The following is a 6,854-nucleotide window of genomic DNA, read 5'->3' on the forward strand; positions in this document are numbered from 1 at the left end:
TAACTTTTAGTTCCCACACATAAGTGAGAACATGTGACATTTTTCAGTGTCTGGCTTATGTAACTTAACATAATGATCTCCAGTTCTATCCATGTTATTGCAAATGACAAGATTTCATTCTTTTTTATGGCTGAATAATATTCCATTATGTATATTTACCACATTTTCTTTATCCATTCATCTGTTAATGGACACTTAGGTTGATTTCAAATCCTGACTATTGTGAACAGTGCTGCAATAAACATGAGAATGCAGATATCTTTTTGACATACTGATTTCCTTTTTTTTGGGTATATATCTAGTAGTGGGATTGCTGGATCACATGGTAGCTCTATTTTTAATTTTTGAGGAACTTCCAAACTTTCCTCCATAGTGGCTGTACTAATTCACATTGCTACCAACAGTTTACAAGGGTTGCCTTTTCTGTACATCCCTGTCAGCATTCATTATTGCGTGTCTTTTGGACAAAAGCCATTTTAACTGGGGAGACATTATGTCTCATTTTAGTTTTGATTTGCATTTCTCTGATGATTGATGATATTGAGAACCTTGTAATATACGGGTTTGTCATTTGTATGTCTTCTTTTCAGAAATGTCTATTCAGATCTTTTGCCCATTTTAAGATCAGATTATTAGATTTTTTTCCTGTTGAGTTGTTTGAGCTACTTATATATTCTGGTTATTAACAATTTGTCAGATGGGTAGTTTGCAAATGTTTTCTCCAATTCTGTGGGTTGTCCCTTCACTTTGTTGATTATTTCCTTTACTATGCAGAAGGTTTTGAGCTTAATGTGATCCCATTTATCCATTTTTTTTATTTGGATGCTTGTACATTTGAAATATTACTGAAGCAATCTTTGTCTACACCAATGCTCTGGAGAGTTTTCCTGATGTTTTCTAGCAGTAGTTTCACAGTTTGAGGTCTTAGAGTTAAGTCTTTAATCCATCTTGAGTTGATTTTTGTAATGGCAAGAGATAGGAACCTCGTTTCATGCTTTGTATATAGACATTCAGTTTTCCTAGCACCATTTATTGAAGAGACTGTCTTTCCCCCAATGTATGTTCTTAGTACCTTTGCAAAAATGAGTTCACTGAAGATGTGTGGATTCGCTTCTGAGTTCTCTATTCTGTTCTATTTCTACTATTTTAGTGTGAGATTCAGTCTCAAAAAAAAAAAAAAAAAAAAGAATCAGTTGAAAAGCTAGGTGTGGTGGTGCATGGTTGTAATCCTAGTTACGTGAGAGGATAAGATTGGAGGATCACTTGAGCCAAGGAGTTCAAGTCCAGTGTGGACAATATAGCAAGTGATCCTTTTTTCATCAAAAAAAAAAAAAATCACTTGTGTGGGTCTATTTATGGGTTTTCAATTCTGTTCCATTGATGTATATTTATCTCTTGGACAATTTAATTTCTTTGGTTACTATAGCTAGATGGCAAGTCATCAAGTAGAGCAATTCCTCCCAATATATTCTTTTCAAAATTGTTTTAGCTCTTCTACGGCTTGTGCCTTTCCATATGAATTTTAGAATAAGCTTGTCTATGTCTACAAACAACTTGATAGGAATTGCATTAAACTTAAATATCTATTTGGGGAGATTTGACATCTTCACTATTTTGAGTCTTCCAATCCACAGACATAGTATGTGTCTCCATTTACTTAGGTCTTTGATTTCTTTTATCAGTCTCTTGCAAATTTCATCATACAGATCTGGTACATGCTTTTAGATTTATACCTAAATATTTCATTTTCTTTAAAACAATTGTAATGGTATTATGTGTTTATTTCCAGTTTCCACCAGTTTGTTGTTAATATATAAAGTGCAATTGATTTTTGTGTATTGATCATCTTGTATCCTGCATCCTTGCTGAGCTCACATGTTAGTTATAGGGGGGAGTTTTTTGGTAGATTCCTTGAGATTTTCTACATAGCCATCTGCAAACAGGGATAGTTGAATTTCTGCCATTTCCATCTCTATCCCTTTTAGTATTTTTTTGTCTTGGTCCACTGCTAGAACTTCCAGTACTATGTTGAATAACAGTGGTGAGATACATACGTCCTTGCCTTTTTTCTGGCCTTGGGGGAAAACTTTCCCAATTAAGTATGATTTTACCTAGTTGTTTGTAGATGAGCTGTATCAAATTGAAGAAATTCTGCTCTATTCATGGTTTGCTGAGAGTGTTTTTTTTTTTCTTTTATTATTTTTTTCTTTTATTATTATACTTTAAGTTCTGAGGTACATGTGCAGATCGTGCAGGATTGTTACACATGCCATGGTGGTTTGCTGCATCCATCCTTCTGTCACCTACATGAGATTTTTTTCCTAATGTTATCCCTCCCCAATCTCCCCACCCCCTGCTATCCCTCCCCTAGCCCCTCTACCCCCCAATAGACCCTAGTGTGTGACGTTCCCCTCCCTGTGTCCATGTGTTCTCATTGTTCAACACCCACATATAAGTGAGAACATGCAGTGTTTGATTTTCTGTTCTTGTGGTAGTTTGCTGAGAATGATGGATTCCAGCTTCATCCACGTCCCTACAAAGGACATGAACTCATCATTTTTTATGGCTGCATAGTATTCCATGGTGTATATGTGCCACATTTTCTTTATCCAGTCTATCATTGATGGACATTTGGGTTGATTCCAAGTCTTTGCTATTGTAAACAGTGCCACAATGAACATACGTGTTCATGTGTCTTTATAATAGAATGATTTATAATCCTTTGGGTATATACCCCTTAATGGGATTGCTGCGTCAAATAGTATTTCTTTTTCTATATCCTTGAGGAATTGCCACACTGCCTTTCACAATGGTTGAGCTAATTTACACTCCCACCAACAGTGTAAAACTGTTCCTATTTCTCCACATCCTCTCCAGCATCTGTTGTCTCCAGATTTTTTAATGATCGCCATTCTAACTGGCATGAGGTGGTATCTCAGTGTGGTTTTGATTTGCATTTCTCTAATGACCAGTGATGATGAGTATTTTTTCATATGTTTGTTGACCACATAAATGTCTTCTTTTGAAAAGTGTCTGTTCATATCCTTTGCCCACTTTTTGATGGAGTTGTCTGTTTTTTCTTGTAAATGAGTTTAAGTTCTTTGTAGATTCTGAATATTAGCCCTTCGTCAGATGTGTAGTTCACATTTTTTTTTCCCCAATCTGTTTGTTGCTGGTTCACTCCAATGATTGTTTCTTTTGCTGTGCAGAAGCTCTTAAGTTTAATTAGATCCTATTTATCCATTTTGGCTTTTGTTGCCACTGCTTTTGGTGTTTTAGCCATGAAGCCCTTGCCTATGTTCTGAATGGTATTGCCTAGGTTTTCTTCTAGGGTTTTTATGGTGTTAGGTCTTATGTTTAAATCTTTAATCCATCTGGAGTTAACTTTTGTATAAGGCATAAGGAAGGGTTCCAATTTCAGCTTTCTGCACATGGCTGGCTAGTTTTCCTAGCCAGTTTTCCCAATACCATTTATTAAACAGAGAATCTTTTCCCCATTGCTTGTTTTTGTCAGGTTTGTCAAAGATCAGATGGTTGCAGATGTGCAGTGTTCTTTTTGAGGCCTCCGTTCTGTTCCATTGGTCTATATCTCTGTTTTGGTACCAGTACCATGCTGTTTTGATTAATATAGCCTTGTAGTATAGTTTGAAGTCAGATCAGGTAGCATGATGCCTCCAGCTTTGTTCTTTTTGCTTAAGATTGTCTTGGCTATGTGGGCTCTTTTTTGGTTCCATGTGAAGTTTAAGGTGGTTTTTTCCAGTTCTGTGAAAAAGGTCAAGGGTAGTTTGATGGCGATAGCATTGAATCTGTAAATTACTTTGAACAGTACGGCCATTTTCATGATATTGGTTCTTCCTAACTATGAGCATGGAATGTTTTCCCATCTGTTTGTGTCCTCTCTTATTTCTTTGATCAGTGGTTTGTAGTTCTCCTTGAAGAGGCCCTTTACACCCCTTGTTAGTTGTATTCCTAGGTATTTTATTCTTTTTGTAGCAATTGTGAATGGGAGTTGGCTTATGATTTGTCTCTCTATCTGTTATTGGTGTATAGGAATGCTTGTAGTTTTTGCACATTGATTGTGTATCCTGAGACTTTGCTGAATTGGTTATCATCTTAAGGAGATTTTGGGCTGAGACAATGGGGTCTTCTAAATATACAATCATGCCGTCTGCAAATAGAGACAATTTGACTTCCTCTTTTTCTAACTCAATACCTTTTATTTCTTTTTCTTGCCTGATTGCTCTGGCTAGAATTTCCAATACTATGTTGAGTAGGAATGGTGAGAGAGGGCCCCCTTGTCTAGTGCCCGTTTTCAAAGGGAATGCTTCCAGTTTTTGCCCATTCAGTATGATATTGGCTGTGGGTTTGCCATAAATAGCTTTTATTATTTTGAGATGTGTTCCATCAATACCTAGATAACTGAGAGTTTTTAGCCTAAAGGGCTGTTGAATTTTGTCAAAGGCTTTCTCTGCATCTATTGAGATAATCATGTGTTTTTTGTCTTTGGTTCTGTTTACGTGATACATTACATTTATAGATTTGTATATGTTGAACCAGCCTTGCATCCCTGGGATGAAGCTTACTTGATCATGATGGGTAAGCTTTTTGAAGTGCTGTTGCATTCGGTTTGCCAGTATTTTATTGAAGATTTTTGCATTGATGTTCATCATGGATATTGGCCTGAAATTTTCTTTTTCTTTTTTTTCCCCCCATTTATTTATTTTATTGCATTTTAGGTTTTGGGGTACATGTGAAGAACATGCAAGATTGTTGCATAGGTACACATGTGGCAGTGTGATTTGCTGCCTTCCTCCCCATCACCTACCTCTGGCATCTCTCCCCTTGCTATCTCTCCCCAGCTTCCCACCCCCCACCGTCCCTCCCCTATTTCCCCACAACTGACCCCAGTGTATAATGCTCTCCTCCCTGTGTCCATGTGTTCTCATTGTTCAACACCCACCTATGAGTGAGAACATGCGGTGTTTGATCTTCTGCTCTTCTGTCAGTTTGCTGAGAATGATGGTTTCCAGGTTCATCCATGTCCCTACAAAGGACCCAAACTCATCGTTTTTGATGGCTGCATAATATTCCATGGTATATATGTGCCACATTTTCCCTGTCCAGTCTATCATCGATGGGCATTTGGGTTGGTTCCAGGTCTTTGCTATCGTAAACAGTGCTGCAATGAACATTCGTGTGCACGTGTCCTTATAGTAGAATGATTTATAATCCTTTGGATATATACCCAGTAATGGGATTGCTGGGTCAAATGGAAGTTCTATTTCTAGGTCCTTGAGGAATCGCCACACTGTCTTCCACAATGGTTGAACTAATTTACACTCCCACCAACAGTGCAAAAGTGTTCCTATTTCTCCACATCCTCTCCAGCATCTGTTGTCTCCAGATTTTTTAATGATCGCCATTCTAACTGGGGTGAGATGGTATCTCAATGTAGTTTTGATTTGCATTTCTCTGATGACCAGTGATGATGAGCATTTTTTCATATGTTTGTTGGCCTCATGTATGTCTTCTTTTGTAAAGTATCTGTTCATATCCTTTGCCCACTTTTGAATGGGCTTGTTAGTTTTTTTCTTGTAAATCTGTTTTAGTTCTTTGTAAATTCTGGATATCAGCCCTTTGTCAGATGGGTAAACAGCAAAAATTTTTTCCCATTCTGTTGGTTGCTAATTCACTCTAATGACTGTTTCTTTTGCTGTGCAGAAGCTGTGGAGTTTGATTAGGTCCCATTTGTCTATTTTGGCTTTTGTTGTCAATGCTTTTGGTGTTTTGGTCATGAAGTCCTTGCCTACGCCTATGTCCTGAATGGTTTTGCCTAGATTTTCTTCTAGGGTTTTTATGGTGTTAGGTCTTATGTTTAAGTCTTTAATCCATCTGGAGTTAATTTTAGTGTAAGGTGTCAGGAAGGGGTCCAGTTTCTGCTTTCTGCACATGGCTAGCCAGTTTTCCCAACACCATTTATTAAACAGGGAATCCTTTTCCCATTGCTTGTTTCTGTTTGGTTTGTCAAAGACCAGATGGTTGTAGATATGTGGTGTTGCTTCCAAGGCCTCTGTTCTGTTCCATTGGTTTATATTTCTGTTTTGGTACCAGTACCATGCTGTTTTGATTACTGTAGCCTTGTAGTATAGTTTGAAGTCCGGTAGTGTGATGCCTCCTGCTTTGTTCTTTTTGCTTAGAATTGACTTGGCTATGCGGTCTCTCTTTTGGTTCCGTATGAAGTTTAAGGTGGCTTTTTCCAGTTCTGTGAAGAAGGTCATTGGTAGCTTGATGGGGATAGCATTGAATCTGTAAATTACTTTGGGCAGTATGGCCATTTTCACGATAATTATTCTTCCTAACCATGAACATGGAATGTTTCTCCATCTGTTTGTGTCCTCTCTTATTTCTTTGAACAGTGGCTTTTAGTTCTCCTTGAAGAGGCCCTTTACGTTCCTTGTTAGTTGTCTTCCTAGGTATTTTATTCTCTTTGTGGCAATTGTGAATGGAAGTTTGTTCTTGATTTGGCTCTTTTTAAGCCTGTTATTGGTGTATAGGAATGCATGTGATTTTTGCACATTGATTTTGTATCCTGAGACTTTGCTGAACTTGCTTATCAGTTTCAGGAAATTTGGGGCTGAGACGATGGGGTCTTCTAGATATACAATCATGTCATCTGCAAATAGAGACAATTTGACTTCCTCCTTTCCTATTTGGATGCCCTTTCTTTCTTTTTCTTGCCTGATTGCTCTGGCTAGAACTTCTAGTACTATATTGAATAGGAGTGGTGAGAGAGGGCATCCTTGTCTAGTGCCACATTTCAAGGGGAATGCTTCCAGTTTTTGCCCATTCAGTAT

Source organism: Sapajus apella, unplaced genomic scaffold (genome assembly GCF_009761245.1).
Source record: "Sapajus apella isolate SASKATOON/1434 unplaced genomic scaffold, GSC_monkey_1.0 scaffold103, whole genome shotgun sequence".
NCBI lineage: Eukaryota > Metazoa > Chordata > Mammalia > Primates > Cebidae > Sapajus > Sapajus apella.